Below are 21504 nucleotides of genomic sequence, written 5' to 3' on the forward strand. Positions count from 1 at the left end.
CACTCCGTCTTCAGGCTACGAGTGGCCTACCCGGACCATCCGACAGTCGTGTCATCCTCAGTGGAGAATGCGGATAGGAGGGGAGTGGAGTCAGCACACCGTTCTCCCGGTCGTTATGATGATATTCTTGACCGAAGCCGCTACTGTTCGGTGGAGTAGCTCCTCAATTGGCATCACGAGGCTGAGTACACCCCGAAAAATGGCAACAGCGCATGGCGTCCTGGATGGTCACCCATCCAAGTACCGACCACGCCCGACAGCACTTAACTTCGGTGATCTCACGGGAACCGGTGTATCCACTGCGGAAAGGCCGTTGCCGATATTTGTTAAGACATTAGGGAACTACTTCTATGGTGACAGAGGCTGCTGTAAAGGGGAAAAACTGTAGGGAGAGTATAAAAGATAGCAAATAATTGAGGACGTTATGAGCCATTTATACTGTTTGATGAAACAATTGGCGTGGGAGATGAAGGCGTAGCAGTCCACATCAAAGCAATTAGGGGAAAGAGAACACAGTTTGAGAGAGCCGTCAAGTCAAATTCTTATGGAAGTTCTTCAAATGAACCGGCGTGATCTTTCAACGACTTCCATCGAAGGTTTAGTACGCTTATCAAGGACTTCCTTACAATGGTAGGGCAACTAAGGTGGTGTGTAACACATAACACAGAGGGTGACCAAATACTAACAAAAGAAATTCTGACCGGTAAGCCGAGTTTCGAGTGCTCTCTCGTGCATGGGTATGTGTGTTGTTCGTAGCATAAGTTAGTTTAAGTAGTGTAGTCTAGGGACTGGTGATCCCCGCTGTTCAGTCCCTTAGGAATCCACACACATTTGAACATTTCTCATGTTTGGTGGCCGGTATCCTATAATACTGACTGCATGCACTTATTAACATTTATTCATGAGAACAAGAAGTTACTTAAGATAGTCCAGGTGTTGTGGTTCAAGCTCATCCATAGTAGTCCACGTTAGCTTCACTGCTGGTGAGGTCGTTATGTACGCTACTCTGGTGGGAGGCAGGATTCTGAACGTAGAGATGAGGCGGGAGCTGTATTTGTGGAGTACAGCGTACTCTGACCGTTCCCGCCATCTGGATTGTGAGGCAACAGCAACATGCCCCAGGAAACTGCAGCCAGGGCACACGTCCAGGCCTAAGGTCCTTCGCTTGGGCGATGACTCAACGGCGACGGTTGTTCCAGGTCTATAGGGTAGGTGAGTGGGGTCGGCGGGGGCGAAGGCGCTTCGTTCATCCGCTCCTGATGGGGTGTCCTGGTGGTACCAGCGGGCGGCTGTGAATGTCGCGTCTTCGTCTAAGGTCGTGACTCTGTGGGAAGAAAAGAATCAGAATCACAGGGCAAATGATGTATGGTAATGTGGTTCTGGTGGCGGCGCTGAGGATCATCGGGACCTGCAATTAAGTACATATAAGAGTCAATGCGTTCCTGGATCACACTTCTTGCCCATAGAGTGTGCGGCCCAAAGCTATACTTGCGCACTCTTGTCGGCGCCGGATGCTGCGGTGGGCGTAGCAAGTGTAGCAGCGTCCAATGGCGGCGGCCATGCAGAAGTTCCGTTGGTGATGGTCCGTGTCGTGGGTGGGAGCGATAGGAGGCAAGAAAGAGATGCAGTGCCTGTTCCTGTCTGTGGATGGTGCGAAACTTGGCCATCTGTTGTCTAAAGATTGTGCAAAGTAAATGTGCACTCGTTGCCATGGCGACTGTAGTAGGGGGACAACCTATGTGCCAGTGCACATTGCATTGTTGCCAAATTTATTCAAGATGGCGGCATGTAGACTTGGCAACATCGCGTGACATCATCCAAGATGGCGGCTTTTGGCGGGAGAATAGGCCAATTGTGCTATGTCCACTAACCTGAGGGCGACCGCTACGGTTGCAGGTTCGAATCCTGCCTCGGGCATCGATGTGTGTGATGTCCTTAGGTTAGTTAGGTTTAATTAGTTCTAAGTTCTAGGCGATTGATGACCTCAGAAGTTAAGTCGCATAGTGCTCAGAGCCATTTGAGCCACTAACCTGACCTCAAGAAAAAATGGTAGGAATTTTGAATTTTGGCGGGAAAATAGGCCAATTGTGCTACATCCACTAACCTAAGCCACCAGAAGAAAAAAGGGCGGGAAGTTTGATTTCCAACAGCATAATGCATGCAAAGACCGAACTTGTTTTTTATTATTATTGATTATCATTCACTAACATTCATTATTATTTATTATTATTTATTATCATTTATTATTACTTATTATTACTGACCTGCCTCCACTAGAAAATTCCCTCCAAAATCAAATCCCAACACGATAATGGCTGCAAAACCTTACTTTTGTTTATTATTATACATTATTATTCATTATGAATTATTAACATTCATTATCATTCATTGTCATTTATTATCATTCTTTATCATTTATTATCATTTATTATTATAGGCCTACTTCCACTAGAAAATTCCCCCAAATTCAAATTCCAACACGATATTGTCTCGAAGACTGTACTTCTGTTTATTATTATCAGTTATTATTTATTCAAAATGTCCGATTTTCTCGGTGAGAAAGTCATTTTCTTTGCATCCATAACAAAAATCTAACACAAGTTCAAATCCCAACACCATAATTGATCACATGTACGAGCTTTCTCCATCACTTATCTTTTTTCATTGGTAGCCTATCATAATCGCATCAAATAATAAACTGCACTATTAGTAACGTAAGTCACGTCCTTTGATTTTGCGGGGGGTAAGGGACTGAAGACATTATTTCAAGCAGTACGGTCATCACTTGTTCTCCAACACAGTCAGGCACACACATCTTTGATATCGCAGTGCAGTCACCACGATGTCTGGGCTCCAACTGAATTAGTTCACATCCTCGCCATCCCCTGGCCAGCGTGCAGAGACACTGCCTACACCTGTCACGTGAGGCGGCCGACCACTAGCGTGGGGGGCCAGCCCAGCGATCGCTCCCATGTCATAAGCATGTTTTTGCTGGACATGCTGCTACTTGCCGAGTTTGACGTCACAGATGCCCCTTGTCCGCTCACCACGTGTATTCGTCGCCTCCGCACGTTTCCCGCCAAAATCGTCTGCCTCGGAGCTGAATCGCACAACGGTCGACCGTTCGCTGCCACACTTTTGGTGCCAAAGTTGTTTTCCTGGGCATGTTCAAATCTGTCGATGCCGACCGCTCACCACCCACCACGTGTCCCTGTGCGATAGAGAACGCAGTGCTACACTTTTGGCGGCAAGGTTTGCTCAATAGTGGAATCCGCCATGACTATGTAACAGCACGTTTGGACCGCACTAGAATGCCCGCTAATTGAATCGCTCTCGCGCGCGCGTAATAACTGTACTATCGCTTGGCCCCCACCCCGTTTACGTCACACACCCTCCATACACGCAACAGACGTAGCCTTCTGTAAATACCTGGAAAATGACTCTTTATTTCAGACATTACGGTCATGCAGGTGTGTCCCAACTGACTTCTCCATGCTCACACAGCGAAACTCCTGAGCGCAGCTGACCTGCGCTCAGCCTGCTGAGCCCGCTCCATCGGCAGCACCCTGGGAGGCTGACGCCAAGCCACCAGCGGTGCCCGCACACCCCCACGGCCAGCGTGCCATGTAGCCAGGGAGCGGCGCCTCAGGGTCCATCCACAAACGGTCAGCCGCGCCTGCCTCAGAGTCCGACTACGTAAACATCTTTCCACGCCAGCGAGCACTTAACGCTGGACAGGATGGAACCTGTCGACCGCGTGCCAGACAAAGGATATGTTTGGCGCCAGAGTTTGACTGACAGAGGAATCCACCACGACCGTATAAGAGCGCGTTTGCTCTTCACGAGAATGCTCGCTAATTCACTCTCACCACCCTGCTATATTAATTGAATTTACAATTTCATATACTTATGCAAACGTATTCAACTCCCTAATTTCAATTACTTTTCGAGGACCAGACCGCCACCTCCTCCTTCTAGGAACCAGCGCCAAGTTTGAAATCTGCCAGTAAACAAAGCTCATTTGCACTTCCGCCACCAACCTAAGAAAATTGTTTCACACTAAGCCACCAGCACTCAACCTCTTCCTACACATTTCTGGTAAATGGACTCACCCTGCACTAGGTCCATGGACGGAGGAACGAATTTACTTTATTTAGGAATGGAGTATATGTATCACACCGACATGTCCCACATCATACAGACCTGCAAAACACTCCTACATAACTCATTTATAATATTCTAGACACACGCTTGCAAATTGCAAACAGTTAAAAATAACTCATAGCACAGCCTACAGACATGCGAACCGCTCGTAAATAATGCAAAACATTTACCTCCAAATAGCCAAACAACTGCTAATTTTCGGAAATAATTTCAGTGCATAGGCTGATGGAAGGAGGAACGAGTGTACTTTATTTATTTGCGACATATCTTTTTGAAACTTTTACTTCTCATAGGTTTCCATATGTAAGGCTGACATAAGGCAGTTTCTGAACTCCAGTAGTGCACTACACTTCGCCACACAACTACACCCATCAACATATTCATTCCAATCCAGACCTGTAACTCCTCTACAGATAAATTTGTCCAGTTTATTGTCTACTCACTCACAATCTGACCAGATTGCCGTTATTGCACAAAAACAGCTCAGACTGCGCTGTGCTGCTCGGGGAAGTAAGGAAGGGCTGCACTCTATTTATTTGGAGCCCTTTTATTTAGTCGTGGAGTATATTTGTCACAAAACACCCGCACTGATCCGACTGTGGTCATCTGACACAGGCCACAAACACGTAACAACTCCTAATTTCACCACACAATAGCAAACAGCTCTTAAATAATGCAGTACACAATATCAGCAGACGATCTCTGTACTCTTTAACTCGCCAAATAAAGCACCACAGAGTGCACAGACATGCTCGCAAAATAGTCCAAGAGACGCGCCCAAACACCACCAGCTGCCAAACCGACCAAAAGTCTCTGCTCGGCCTCCCCGAAACATGACCTCAACACAGTCGCATTCGCACCTATTACCAGAGAAATTGATATCGCCTGTGCGCCTTAGATTATGCTCCAAGGCAGGCCGCGCGCGCGTGCAGTCGGCGGGGAAGGGGGGTTCCAGGGTCTCCAGCCAAGTTCAGCTTCCGAGCGCTCGTGACAGCCGACACATGTGAAAGCTGCATTGTTCTTCTCATGTATACTGATGGCGTCTCAGGTCCGGACCTGCCTTCACGTCTCATAGCTCGTTGGCACACACGAGTAACGCGGCCAGGAAAACATTTACTACTCGCATGCAGCCGCGATGGTGACGGAAAACCAATTACTCTGATCTGCGCTGCAGGCGCGTGTAATCATTGAGAACACTCAATTTATTTTTTTCGAACAAAGTATTTAATCATTCAGTATATCTATCACGCTACCACAAAACACCAATCCCAGATGTGCCCTGGGCCATGTTGCACAGCCCACAGACACGCACCCAATCATAATTTCAGTACACCCTATAGCAAACTGCTACTAAATAACACATCACACGGATGTGTAGATACGCTCAGTACTCATAAACTATCCTAATTACGCATAGCAGAGCCTGCAGATCCGCTCGGAAAATTACTCATCAGAGGTGCGCAGGTACCCCCACTCTGCACCCTTCCCACAGGATCGTGAAGTCACCCATCCGTCTGATTTCAGACCTCGCACAGCCCCTGCTCGGCTTCCTCAAGCGTGAGTTGGCGCAGTCAACGCGCTCGTCAGCGCTCAGAGCACACACATACGTCCGTCCAGGACCGCGATCCCGAGCCGCGACCACCGAGCGCTGGTGAAAGTCAACTTTGTATCAACGTAGCATAATTCCAAAGCGCAGCCTCCATACGCTAGACACATCATAGCATCACATGTCCTTACCTCCTAAGACACTGTAGCACACTGCGCATTGCTCCTCACACGACATTACACAGTCCTTTAACTAAACATAACTACATATCCCTGCTCTCGCCTCTTCGCGTGACCAGCCATCTAGAAACCTTCTCAATATTATTCTTACTTCACAACATTAAAAAAAAAAAAAAAGATTTAATTTACACCTCCTACCGCACCTAACCTCACACCTGTCCCACCATCAACATACGCAAACGTCCTCAACCCTATCTTGACACTCATATACCACCCCACAAACCATGCCCATCAATCAATTGACCATGCTCATCCCCTATTCTCGTATTACAAACGTAGCCTCTATCTAAACACCAATCAACTCATCTTTCTCGCACTTTCCACAGTAAAATTAATTTTACACACACCCAGAAATACCAAACGCAATTAAAGAGTCAAACTTTTATACAGAGCACCAAGCACATACAACACTCACACCAATATTCAAACCCTTTTCCGGCCATCCTGATTTAGGTTTTCTGTGATATCCCTAAATCACTTCAAGCCAATGCCGGGATGGTTCCTTCGAAAGGGCACGGCCGATTTCCTTCCCCATCCTTCCTTCACCCGAGCTTGCGCTCCGTCTCTAATGACCTCGTTGTCGACGGGACGTTAAACACTAATATCCTCCTCCTCCTCCAATATTCAAAGCCTGGTCCATATTTACCACCTCCACCTTCGATTAAATACACTCCTGGAAATGGAAAAAAGAACACATTGACACCGGTGTGTCAGACCCACCATACTTGCTCCGGACACTGCGAGAGGGCTGTACAAGCAATGATCACACGCACGGCACAGCGGACACATCAGGAACCGCGGTGTTGCCCGTCGAATGGCGCTAGCTGCGCAGCATTTGTGCACCGCCGCCGTCAGTGTCAGCCAGTTTGGCGTGGCATACGGAGCTCCATCGCAGTCTTTAACACTGGTAGCATGCCGCGACAGCGTGGACGTGAACCGTATGAGCAGTTGACGGACTTTGAGCGAGGGCGTATAGTGGGCATGCGGGAGGCCGGGTGGATGTACCGCCGAATTGCTCAACACGTGGGGCGTGAGGTCTCCACAGTCCATCGATGTTGTCGCCAGTGGTCGGCGGAAGGTGCACGTGCCCGTCGACCTGGGACCGGACCGCAGCGACGCACGGATGCACGCCAAGACCGTAGGATCCTACGCAGTGCCGTAGGGGACCGCACCGCCACTTCCCAGCAAATTAGGGACACTGTTGCTCCTGGGGTATCGGCGAGGACCATTCGCAACCGTCTCCATGAAGCTGGGCTACGGTCCCGCACACCGTTAGGCCGTCTTCCACTCACGCCCCAACATCGTGCAGCCCGCCTCCAGTGGTGTCGCGACAGGCGTGAATGGAGAGACGAATGGAGACGTGTCGTCTTCAGCGATGAGAGTCGCTTCTGCCTTGGTGCCAATGATGGTCGTATGCGTGTTTCTCGCCGTGCAGGTGAGCGCCACAATCAGGACTGCATACGACCGAGGCACACAGGGCCAACACCCGGCATCATGGTGTGGGGAGCGATCTTCTACACTGGCCGTACACCGCTGGTGATAGTCGAGGGGACACTGAATAGTGCACGGTACATCCAAATCGTCATCGAACCCATCGTTCTACCATTCCTAGACCGGCAAGGGAACTTGCTGTTCCAACAGGACAATGCACGTCCGCATGTATCCCGTGCCACCCAACGTGCTCTAGAAGGTGTAAGTCAACTACCCTGGCCAGCAAGGTCTCCGGATCTGTCCCCCATTGAGCATGTTTGGGACTGGATGAAGCGTCGTCTCACGCGGTCTGCACGTCCAGCACGAACGCTGGTCCAACTGAGGCGCCAGGTGGAAATGTCATGGCAAGCCGTTCCACAGGACTACATCCAGCATCTCTACGATCGTCTCCATGGGAGAATAGCAGCCTGCATTGCTGCGAAAGGTGGATATACACTGTCCTAGTGCCGACATTGTGCATGCTCTGTTGCCTGTGCCTATGTGCCTGTGGTTCTGTCAGTGTGATCATGTGATGTATCTGACCCCAGGAATGTGTCAATAAAGTTTCCCCTTCCTGGGACAATGAATTCACGGTGTTCTTATTTCAATTTCCAGGAGTGTATTATTACCATTGCCGCAACGTTCTGCCAGCGCTCGATTTCTACCTATTTTTCCGCTCTTAACTGTTGTCATTAGCGGTCGAATACCACTATCTATAGATTGCATTTATTTCCACATTAAAAAAATTCTCGCCGCGCCGTTTAGAGACTCCTATATCCGAACACATAGCATCATTCAACCATAACTCGCTCTTATCTAATAACTCACCCATCAGGTCTGGGGGGCAAGGTCATCCATTCCTTTCCTTCTTTCTTTCATTCAGCAGCAGATAGCTATTTTTTTTACAGTGGTAGCTAAACTGCACCATCAACTTAACATCACCATTCCCGAAACATATCTTCAAATACGTAAACACACTTACTCAATTACACAGCGGTCCCGCTGAGGACAGGACCTTCTATATTACAGTTCTTAATCCAATAACCACCGAAACAAGTACTAAATGCTCAAACTAATCCCATAGCGCCTTACAAAGCGAGTGTCCGAGAGCCGGCGGCGGGTTGTCAAAGCTTCATAGCTGTCCATCTAAACAGCCGTCCACTCAGCCCCAGGACCAGAATGCTGAAGAGGGCTCTCCCTATACCTGCTCTCCAGCTATTGTCTAACGACATACAGTGCACAAATGGATTCCTGAACAGCGTAGATCTCTATCTCCCCCTTGCATCTCCAACAGGACATGTAAACAGTGTCTCCCCCAGCCAGCAAACCCGATGTCATTCACCCTTCTCTGACAGTTTCCACTCGCATATATAAAACCATATTCACTCCTGCCACAACTCACTTAATAATAAAAAAGCATTCTCCCTTTCTAAGCATAGATGAGTGTGCATTTATCTTCACCCATCTGCTGTCTGCAATTTAAGTCAGAGAAAGACATATCAATTACCTTCTGCAACCTGTCCATAAACAGAACGATTTCAGTTACTACAACAGGACCCTGTTTTGACCATTCGCCGGAAATGCGCGCAATGTTGTACGCCTCAAACTAGGTACAAGTACAACAGATCCTCAACACCCTAACATCTTTATCCTCTTCCACCAAACAGTGAAAAAGGCACGAACGCACTAATGCGTTCCATCTCCAGCGCGGACAAACGGAATTCACAATACTACCCCCGAATAACTCATAGTGCAACCATCCAAGAATTCCTAACATCTCGCCAAATTCAACACCTCAAACTACAGATGCCTATATGAACAAGATCACATTAAATACACACACACACACTGCAGAGACCCCATTAAAGTTTGATTACCCATACTCTAAGCGAATGAGAAGCTTCCTCTGGACCTTCTTCAAACAGTGTTTTCTAACACGCTTTTGCACACTGCCGAGCATTTCGTCTTTTTGTCGCGACTTCGAAGTAATTGTCTCATTCTAAACAGACATTAACACGGACTGATGCACGGCCTCTCACAGGAAACTATACCTTGCACCTTATACACTCCTGGAAATTGAAATAAGAACACCGTGAATTCATTGTCCCAGGAAGGGGAAACTTTATTGACACATTCCTGGGGTCAGATACATCACATGATCACACTGACAGAACCACAGGCACATAGACACAGGCAACAGAGCATGCACAATGTCGGCACTAGTACAGTGTATATCCACCTTTCGCAGCAATGCAGGCTGCTATTCTCCCATGGAGACGATCGTAGAGATGCTGGATGTAGTCCTGTGGAACGGCTTGCCATGACATTTCCACCTGGCGCCTCAGTTGGACCAGCGTTTGTGCTGGACGTGCAGACCGCGTGAGACGACGCTTCATCCAGTCCCAAACATGCTCAATGGGGTACAGATCCGGAGATCTTGCTGGCCAGGGTAGTTGACTTACACCTTCTAGAGCACGTTGGGTGGCACGGGATACATGCGGACGTGCATTGTCCTGTTGGAACAGCAAGTTCCCTTGCCGGTCTAGGAATGGTAGAACGATGGGTTCGATGACGGTTTGGATGTACCGTGCACTATTCAGTCTCCCCTCGAAGATCACCAGTGGTGTACGGCCAGTGTAGGAGATCGCTCCCCACACCATGATGCCGGGTGTTGGCCCTGTGTGCCTCGGTCGTATGCAGTCCTGATTGTGGCGCTCACCTGCACGGCGCCAAACACGCATACGACCATCATTGGCACCAAGGCAGAAGCGACTCTCATCGCTGAAGACGACACGTCTCCATTCGTCCCTCCATTCACGCCTGTCACGACACCACTGGAGGCGGGCTGCACGATGTTGGGGCGTGAGCGGAAGACGGCCTAACGGTGTGCGGGACCGTAGCCCAGCTTCATGGAGACGGTTGCGAATGGTCCTCGCCGATACCCCAGGAGCAACAGTGTCCCTAATTTGCTGGGAAGTGGCGGTGCGGTCCCCTACGGCACTGCGTAGGATCCTACGGTCTTGGCGTGCATCCCTGGGTCGCTGCGGTCCGGTCCCAGGTCGACGGGCACGTGCACCTTCCGCCGACCACTGGCGACAACATCGATGTACTGTGGAGACCTCACGCCCCACGTGTTGAGCAATTCGGCGGTACATCCACCCGGCCTCCCGCATGCCCACTATACACCCTCGCTCAAAGTCCGTCAACTGCACATATGGTTCACGTCCACGCTGTCGCGGCATGCTACCAGTGTTAAAGACTGCGATGGAGCTCCGTATGCCACGGCAAACTGGCTGACACTGACGGCGGCGGTGCACAAATGCTGCGCAGCTAGCGCCATTTGACGGCCAACACCGCGGTTCCTGGTGTGTCCGCTGTGCCGTGCGTGTGATCATTGCTTGTACAGCCCTCACGCAGTGTCCGGAGCAAGTATGGTGGGTCTGACACACCCGTGTCAATGTGTTCTTTTTTCCATTTCCAGGAGTGTAAATCATATTCCTACAGTCTATAGCATAACATTGAATAATTTTAAATAAAGGACAGCCACAACACAAGGAAAATAGAAGAGCCTGCTGGCGTTGTAGCGACTTTCCTCGAAAGTGATTGACCACCTCTACATTTAAACTCAAATGTCGCAGTGACCGAATAGTTTATAACTCTGCATTCCATTTCTAGTGATTGGTCATTTATGCACACGAATACAGGATCACCGTTCTCGTTGCTAGCAACCCTGGAAGTTGCGGTCCATCAACCAAAATTTCTCCCGCAACTCAAGCAAGCATGGTCAGTCAATCATTATGTCATACCCAATGCACAGATGCGATGGATAAGACTCCACCGATCTACTGTAATATTATCCATGACAGCTGATATCGCGAAAAATTTTGCAGTAAATCCTACACTGGCCCATCATGTGACAGCTTGTTTTCTTAATTTCAGTGTCATAGCTAAACCATACATTCTCTACTTTGCAAGTATCACTGCGACCATTCATAGATGACTGCTCAGCACGTCCATTCACACTTAATTCTCGAACACATAAAGACGATCAAATTATACCAGACAACGCTATACATATTTATAAGAACTCGCGCATAGAACTCGATCATTCTCTCTGCGTATGGCGGTCATAGAGCTATTTAGTCCTCTTACGTTAAAAGACCATCCTCACCTCGGCATTGACCTACCTACCCAATTATTCCTCAACCGAACAGACAAATACAGCTACAATTCACCTCTCTTGACTGAATAGAGCTTTCCTAGTCCTAACCCATCCAAGTGCACCACATTTCTCGAAATCTAACCAAGTCTTGGACCTTAGCACACCATATCGATCTATAGTGACAGATCTCAAAGTGCCTTAATTTAATAGCATACAATTTAAAAGAACAAGAACGGAGCGATATTTATACACAGCGTAGTTCGATAGATTTTTAAGCAAATCATCCAATCTATCATGTGTAAGGTATTGTTATAGAGTCCATGATCGGTGCATCGAAGGTTCCAGTAGGAGAGAGAGAGAGAGAGAACATAAACACACACACACTCCTAAGACTAGAACGTTCAGCACTTAAAAACGGGCAATAACCTTAGACCGCGTACTTTTCCGTCCTGTCTGACATACATCCTTCTCCCGGGTCACCTTACGCTGAGCTATCTCTACCCCAATCGTAAAACTTTTCCTTTCTATGATACGAGCCCAATGTAGCCCTGTGGACACGTCTAGTGCCCAATGATCACACCAGATCACGATTCAGAAAAAATACTATTACTCCATCAGGTCTACATAAAAAATTATAGTTATTAGCAGCCGGTACATCCTGCAACCAAACAGATACGTATAACAGCAGCGTCCAACATGTGAAAATTACAAGTCATCCCGTCACCGACTCTGTAAACACCCGTCTGTCGGGTAAGCGTGTACACAATGATTACAGCCCCTCACAAATACCCACAGCTAACTTAGTTATGACGTTGAAGTCTCGATTTTACACCAAGCATGCGGCAGGGTGGGGATCGCGTAAATCAAAGTACGTTTAGAGGAATGTGTCAACTTCCATCACACATCAGATGGAAATCCTCTGATGACCGACGGGTTCACCGTTAACGATCGCAAGTAGACAGCGCTTTAAACCACATATCGACCACGTAGCCGCATACGACTAGAACGCCGGCTATATCACGTGACTAACGCATTCAAATAGAATGCTCGAAAAAAAATCTACCTTCAGCAACTTCTCCTTCTCTAGAATAAATGAGTCAACGTTTGAATCGTACCTAGTTGCAGCTCTATCTCAATCGATCATCGCGTACACCCTCTGTTATCATTCAACACAGATGTGAGTAAGTTTAGACGTGAATGATTCTCTGTCCTCCTGAAAAGCATCAAATACAGCATTCAACTCACGTGTATCACTGCTACCTCAGTAGACATACACTATAATACGAACTCAACGAGAAAAAATTGGCTGCCTTCCGTATTCGGCTCGCTACGACGTCATCGTTTTCCTGCATTCCTCTTGTTGCCGCATACTTGACTCCATATACAAATTCCCCCCTGCGAACCAGAAGATAAGCAAGTAGGTTATCATTTGCACTGCATTTCGGTGTATATTAGGTTAGTTTATATCTTTGCGCTAATCAGTTTCCGGATTTCTTTCGATTTTATGTCAGATCCATCCATGCGACCGCGACATAAGTTATAGTTCGGTGTTCTAAAATTGTCTCTAAATGTAACCAAGGCGTATCCAGTCACCTCCACATTCGGAGAGCGCTTGCTCTGTTTTCTGTATCTCCACGTACATGCACGCCTCGCGGACGGCTCCCAGGACCGGCGGTAGATTAGGATTAACGTTCGAATGAGGATCCGCCGCAAGTTATATGTAGAGAAAGACATACCAGCTATGCTCTGAGTACGTGAATATGCGCAGAGAAATACTGTGGCCTTCCGTCGGGAGAGAGAGAGAGAGAGAGACAGAGACAGAGAATTGCGTCATGGAAGTCTGACACAGCAACAGACGCGAGTGGCAGCAGTGGCTCGGCCACACGATGACGGAATACGATCTTCTCCCAGGCCCTACTGGTTGGGCCTCCAGAGGGCTTGCCAGACGTTGACTGCCACAAATCCCCATCTGTTTTTTCTCGGTAGCTGACGTCACAGCTCACAGAAACCAAGTCCCTCTAGACAGGACTTGCTTCTACTCCGTAGAAGACTGAAAGCAATGAGACGACCAGAACATCGACCGTCAGTGGCCACCATTCTGGAAAAGATTTTATTACATTAGATTTACTTTCGTTCCAATTGATCCGTAGTGAGAAAGTCCTCCAGGATGTAGAACATGTCAGAAAAACAATAACACACGACAATTATTTACAACTCAAACAAATAGCCTAATGTACCAGTCAACAGGTCCCATGTGGAATGATCGTCCTTTTTTTAATGAACACTATACGAAAAAATCATTTTACAAACACTAATAACCTGAATTTAAAATATTTTTTTTTATTTGTAAGGTAATAAACATGTAATAGAACTACTATAATAGAGGCAGGGGTGTAAATGTGGAAGCGTGTGGGTAATGTGGAAACGTCTAGTATCTGACCTACTGAGTGCTGCACTGTAGTGGGGCAGCCAGAAATTATTGCACTAGTTCTTTTTTGTCACGGTAGAAGGTTAGAAGTCAGTTGAGCAACAGACGCCGTGACTGTGATGCAATTTACGTTCGCGCATTTTCTAAACCTTTTTCGAGGTAAGTCGTGCAATTATATTTATCTATATACTTTGTACTTATCTTTATTTACGTATGAAAGCTTATAAAGGGAGGTGCATATAAGGATTTAGCAGTCCTTTGTCAGCCCTAAATGGATAGTTGCTTCATGTAATCTACCGAAATTTAAAATTGCCATTGTGTAGGTAATGTGGAAGCATACATACCATAGCACTGGGGAAAACGTTTCCACAATACCAACAACAAATACAAGAATTCTAATACGTTTTGCGTCTGTTTCTAGATGCCACGAAAGCTAACTGCTCGGAAACCAAGAGCTATTGTGAAGGAGTGGGATACTGAAAACATGATTAAGGCTATAATAGCCTCAAGGGAAAGCAGGTGGGGTTAAGAAGAGCAGTAAAAGCTTTCAGTGTACCTCAGACAACACTTCAAAGGTTTGTGCACAGTGATATGTCACCTGAAGAATGTGTTTCTTTGAGACTTGGACGTAAGCTTGTACTACCTCATGCTATTGAGAAACAGTTTGTACAGTAACTCATTGAAATGGATAAAACAGAAGGTCAACATCGTTGTCAAATACCTCATCAAATACGTATGTCTCTTCACAAGATATCATGCCAGTCCCTCCTCTAAAGAGGACTGTTTCCAACAGGGGTCGTAAGCTAGGTTCATCAGCTGTTTTGACATCTTCGCCTTATAAAACACGCCTTGAAGACTCCTTACTGAAGGGTAAACAGAAGCTTCCTAAGGCACCTGCCAAAAGCAAGAGAAAACATGAAGCTCTTCCTAGAAAACCGTGCTAAAAACGGCTTAAGTTATCTGAGGTTTCAGATGAAGGGCCCGATGCACCAACTGTCAGGCGAGTCACATTTGGATCTCGCAGTTGGGGAAGAAAAACCTTACTGAAGAAGATGCAGTTTGTATTTTTTGTGAAGGCGCATTTTCGACAGACATTCGGGGAGAATTGTGGATTAAGTGTGTAGTGTGTGAGGAGTGGAGTCACTCTTTGTGTGCCGGAGATGGAAGGAGATATTTACATATGCGAATTTTGAAAGTGAACTTTGCTTATGAAGAAATTTTCTAATACAGATGCGATTAGAAATATTTTTGTGTAATTTAAATTTAATGTAAAGTAAAATAGTTTCTATCATTTTCAATAGTTTTCGTTTGAAGACGTAAGTTTCCCACAATTTTAAGGCGTTTCCACATTTTCGCACTTCTTGAGTTGTTGTGCAAGCAGAAAACGTTTTTTAATTTTTAACATATTTAGTTTTTTGTGTTTCGTAATATTACATTCATTGCTGAAACATTATGAATTAGCTTTGGCTAGTATTTGAAGCTGAAAGAGAAGTAAACGTTTCTTTCATACAGCAAAAACAAACTGGGTTCCCACATTTACACCCCTACATCTACTTATTTTCAATGAACAGGCCGGCCATGGTGGCCGAGCGGCTCTGGGCGCTACAGTCAGGAACTGCGCGACCACTACGGTCGCAGGTTCGACTCCTGCCTCGGGCATGGGTGTGTGTGGTGTCCTTGGGTTGGTTGGGTCTGAGTGTTTCTAAGTTCTAGGAGACTGATGACCTCAGAAGTTAAGTCCCATAGTGCTCAGAGCCATTTGAGCCATTTGAACAATGAACACATTACTGAACTGATTTGGCGCAGAAGTTAGATTGTACTTACACACACACACACACACACTTATTTACAATGAACACATTACTCCACTGAAATTGTGCAGAAGTTATATTTGGTTCTACTGAAAATTCATCGATGGAGTAGAAGGAGTTGGCCACCAATAAACCCTTTAGGCTCCTCTTAAACTGAATTTCATTGGTTGTTAAGCTTTTTATGGCTGCTGGCAAGTTATTGAAAATGTGTGTTCCTGAATAATGCACAGCTTTTTGAACGACAGTATGTGACTTTAAAGCCTTGTGAAGATTATTCTTAATTCTAGTATTGATTCCATGAATTGAGCTGTTGGATAGAAGAAGTGATATATTTTTAACGACAAATTTAATTAAGGAATAAATATATTAGGAAATAGTAGTTAGTATACTTAGTTCCCTAAACAGGCTTCTGCAAGAGTCCACACCACATGCAACTCTTACAGCATGTTTTTGTGCCGTGAAAACTTTAACTTGGCTTGATGAATTACCCCAAACAATAATCCCATATTACATTATGGAATGAAAGTAAGCATTGTATGAGAGCTTTTTCATTTACATTTCCCCTATGTCTGACACAATTCGTATAACAAATAGAAATTTGCTAAACCGCTTCAGCAGTACGGTGGCGTGCTCCGCCCAGTTGAATTTATTATACGTTACCTTTCCTAAAATTTTTGAGAATTCTGGCAAAAGTGAAACTGGCTGGAAATTTGATGCTATTTCTTTATCTCCCTTCTGAAACAGTGGCTTAACTTCAGGGTATTTCAACCATTCAGGAAATATTCCACTGATAAATGACTGATCCCCCGGAAGAACCATGGACCTTGCCGTTGGTGGGGAGGCTTGCGTGCCTCAGCGATACAGATAGCCGTACCGTATGTGCAACCACAACGGAGGGGAATCTGTTGAGAGGCCAGACAAACGTGTCGTTCCTGAAGAGGGGCAGCAGTCTTTTCAGTAGTTGCAGGGGCAACAGTCTACATGATTGACTGATCTGGCCTTGTAACACTAACCAAAACGGCCTAGCTGTGCTGGTACTGCGAACGGCTGAAAGCAAGGGGAAACTACAGCCATAGCAGCGTCTACAGAACCTGACAACCCTGTCTTTTCAGTAACCGTTATAAAATGTTTGTTAAAAAGTTCTGCAACACTGAACACATCTGCCACCAGTGTATCATTTGCTCTTAATGCTGTTTGTCCCTCTTCATGTCTGATTCTACCGGTCTCCTCCTCCACTATATACCATATTGTCTTTATTTTGTTATCTGATATGAGTATCCTTTACTTATAATATATCTGCTTTGATGTCCGTATTACAGTCTTTAATATTTTGCAGTATTTCTTGTAATGTGCTACAGCATCAACATCTGAACTGTTTCGGATTGACAAATAAAGTTTTCTTTTTGTTTTACAGGATACCCCTATTCCTTGAGTAATGCATGGCTTCTTTGTAGACTTTGCTCTAACCTTGGTTAGTCTTGGGGAAAACTGTTCAAATAAGGTAAGCACTTTACTAGCAAAAGTGTTATATTTTTCATTCATGCCATGAGCACTGTAAACATCTGTCCAGTGAATGTCTCTGAGGAGTGTCCTAAAATAATCAACTTTTTGTCTTATTGATTACCCTCTTGAGCTCAGATTTAACAGATTTTATATCCTGTTCAGTATTACCATTTAACAGAAGGAAGTGCATGTCATTGTCTGAGAGGCCATTTTTTAATATAATTTTGTTCATTAGAGTTTTCTATAAAGCTATTATCACTGGCTGTTTGTGAGCAATTTGCTACACTAGTGGGAAACTTTACAGTGGGAATGATAGTTGAATGATAGTGTTACTAACTCAAATAAATTATCATGTGGAGAGTCTTTACGGAAAACTACATTGAAATCAGCAGCAACAAATATGTCTTTGTTTTTGGTTGTTAAATGGGCCAGTACAGCTTCAAGGTGGTTTATAAACAGATTAAAGTTACCTGCAGGTGTTCAATATACACTTAATAATTTGAAGGATTTTTGTGAAATTGTACTTCTATTGCACATTCTTCCATATGCTGTTCTAGGCAAAACATATGAATGTCTATGTTTTTAAATTTATGACAGTTCCTGATGAATGTGGCAACTCCTCCCTTCTCCATTCTGCTCTTCAAGAGTAAGATGCTAACCTAAACCCTGTAACACTTACAAGTTCTATACCAGTGGTCACATGATGTTCAGAGAGGCAGATTAGGTCAGCTGGGTTTGAAGACTCTAATTCATCTATGCAGGTAACTAATTCATTAATTTTATTTCTCAGTCCTCGAATATTTTGATAAAATAATGATGGCTGACATTTCACATTGACTTAATTAATATTGGGTATAGTTGAAATATCTGCTGACTGTTGAAAATTCTTAACCAGCTGATGTAATAAGCTAGAATTATGTTTTTTTTTTTTTTGTTTCTTTCTCAAACTGAAGGTTTGTGTCAGTCCCAACCTCTCTTAAAATTTGGTTTCTTTCTTTCTTCCCTACCCTAAAGAAGGATCTTTTCTGAAACCTATAACCACTGGTATTTTATCGCTCATGACAGTGTCTCCCTCCTTTAAATTTCCTGCTATTTTCCCAGCCAGTATACTCTTCCCTTTCCTGTTGAGGCGAAGGCCGTGCTCAGTATAATCCCACCTATTGACAGAATCAACAGGAACCACACCATTGTATGACCCTGCACCCGACATAAGCAGCCGTTTCAATTCCAAGTTAATTATCTTGACAGATGGGTTCAAACGAGGTCGGTCATGGCGCCAAAGAACAGATACAAACTCAACACTAGTACGCTTCAATACTGATGCAATCTTTGCCAGGTCACACTCTACGCTGTACCCGGGATCTCTGTCAATACTATTATCTGCCCCATCCACTATAACCACAGCGTCTTCCGTAGTGAAATCTTTGCAGAGTGATCCTAAATCCACTGACACCTGCTCCAGACCAGAACTAGGTTTAAAAAAATTGGTGACCTGGTATTCTGATCCTAGTTCATCCTGCAAAAGTTGGTCAACACTTCTTCCATGGGAACTACTTAACAACAACACTTCCTTTATCTTTACTGATTCCCCTACATTCTTAGTTTTCAATTTGCTGCTGAATGTTTGTTGTGCCCTGTCTACACCTGCGACTGCTTGAGGCTCACCAGCTTCTAACTGAAGCAACATTTCAAATCTATTTTCCACATTCACCAAGAAGCTGTCAGACAAAATTCTAGGCCTGTTCCTCCTGTTGCCTGTTGCCACTTCCCATCTCTCTTTACCTTTCTCCTTCGTTGTTTAACTCAGCCTGTTGTCGTATTTTCCTATCTCTACTACAAATCCTACAAAACCACTGATGAGTCTCATTTACTCCCCTTGTTCCCACGCCACTACAGTCACACACATGGTTAAAACTACAGCACCTGTCACACCAAAGCCTAGACCTAACAATTCTAACGCAAGTCAAGCACTTTTAACTCATGATAAACTTAATAGTTTATTAAGAATAAGTCAGTTAAATTACAGATAAACACGAAAATATGGTTCCACAAATCGGGCCTATACGCAACTGTGAGTAAACAAAAACAACAGCGTTGAGTTTCTGAAACATTTTAAACTTTACGCCCCTTTCCGGCAATGTGAGTTAAATAATGAAGAGATACGCTACAACTACACTCCTGGAAATTGAAATAAGAACACCGTGAATTCATTGTTCCAGGAAGGGGAAACTTTATTGACACATTCCTGGGGTCAGATACATCACATGATCACACTGACAGAACCACAGGCACATAGACACAGGCAACGGAGCATGCACAATGTCGGCACTAGTACAGTGTATATCCACCTTTCGCAGCAATGCAGGCTGCTATTCTCCCATGGAGACGATCGTAGAGATGCTGGATGTAGTCCTGTGGAACGGCTTGCCATGCCATTTCCACCGGGCGCCTCAGTTGGACCAGCGTTCGTGCTGGACGTGCAGACCGCGTGAGACGACGCTTCATCCAGTCCCAAACATGCTCAATGGGGGACAGATCCGGAGATCTTGCTGGCCAGGGTAGTTGACTTACACCTTCTAGAGCACGTTGGATGGCACGGGATACATGCGGACGTGGATTGTCCTGTTGGAACAGCAAGTTCCCTTGCCGGTCTAGGAATGGTAGAACGATGGGTTCGATGACGGTTTGAATGTACCGTGCACTATTCAGTGTCCCCTCGACGATCACCAGTGGTGTATGGCCAGTGTAGGAGATCGCTCCCCACACCATGATGCCGGGTGTTGGCCCTGTGTGCCTCGGTCGTATGCAGTCCTGATTGTGGCGCTCACCTGCACGGCGCCAAACACGCATACGACCATCATTGGCACCAAGGCAGAAGCGACTCTCATCGCTGAAGACGACACGTCTCCATTCGTCCCTCCATTCACGCCTGTCGCGACACCACTGGAGGCGGGCTGCACGATGTTGGGGCGTGAGCGGAAGACGGCCTAACGGTGTGCGGGACCGTAGCCCAGCTTCATGGAGACGGTTGCTAATGGTCCTCGCCGATACCCCAGGAGCAACAGTGTCCGTAATTTGCTGGGAAGTGGCGGTGCGGTCCCCTACGGCACTGCGTAGGATCCTACGGTCTTGGCGTGCATCCGTGCGTCGCTGCGGTCCGGTCCCAGGTCCACGGGCACGTGCACCTTCCGCCGACCACTGGCGGCAACATCGATGTACTGTGGAGACCTCACGCCCCACGTGTTGAGCAATTCGGCGGTACGTCCACCCGGCCTCCCGCATGCCCACTATACGCCCTCGCTCAAAGTCCGTCAACTGCACATACGGTTCACGTCCACGCTGTCGCGGCATGCTACCAGTGTTAAAGACTGCGATGGAGCTCCGTATGCCACGGCAAACTGGCTGACACTGACGGCGGCGGTGCACAAATGCTGCGCAGCTGGCGCCATTCGACGGCCAACACCGCGGTTCCTGGTGTGTCCGCTGTGCCGTGCGTGTGATCATTGCTTGTACAGCCCTCTCGCAGTGTCCGGAGCAAGTATGGTGGGTCTGACACACCGGTGTCAATGTGTTCTTTTTTCCATTTCCAGGAGTGTAAATTGCTGGAGAGAGCAAAGAACAACTAAACGAAATTCTATAGGTGTGCTGCGGCAAAACGTAAACAGAAAATACTACTGTACGATCTTTTCGCGTTTCCTGCTATATTACGTGAAGAAAAATGAAACCTTTAATAGTACGCTTAAAAGGCACACAAATACACCCATTTACCACGCGATCAGTACTAAACTATAGGTTTTTTATAATCTAAAATTACTTATTTTTACGAGAACACCAAAACTCGCGCTAGTCACCTGGCTGCAGGGCGATCAACTGTCGTCCTAGCTTTTTCCGTCTGCCAGAGCTTTTGGTTGCTTCTGGATGTAACACCTTCACCTTTCGGACACTCATTTCTGCTGTGTGAGTAAGTCGAATAGTTACTGTTCCGTCCGACTTAACTTTTGTGTGACACTTTGCACAGGATTAACCTACATCGTTATCCACAATCCGCAAACCAGCCAACAGTGTGTGGGGTTGGGGTTGGGTTGTTTGGGAAAGGAGACCAAACAGCGAGGTCATCGGTAACCTATACGTTTCACAAATCACTTACCTCACAAAAAATCTTGGTTACTCGAACTACTGCA

At 46.1% G+C, this 21504-nt stretch overlaps 1 pseudogene; it reads right to left on the bottom strand.

Annotated features, from left to right (window-relative positions):
* Positions 1 to 200: 200 nt before the first annotated feature.
* Positions 201 to 318, bottom strand: LOC124796632 (annotated as a pseudogene).
* Positions 319 to 21504: the final 21186 nt, after the last annotated feature.

This window comes from Schistocerca piceifrons, chromosome 4 (assembly GCF_021461385.2).
Source record: "Schistocerca piceifrons isolate TAMUIC-IGC-003096 chromosome 4, iqSchPice1.1, whole genome shotgun sequence".
NCBI lineage: Eukaryota > Metazoa > Arthropoda > Insecta > Orthoptera > Acrididae > Schistocerca > Schistocerca piceifrons.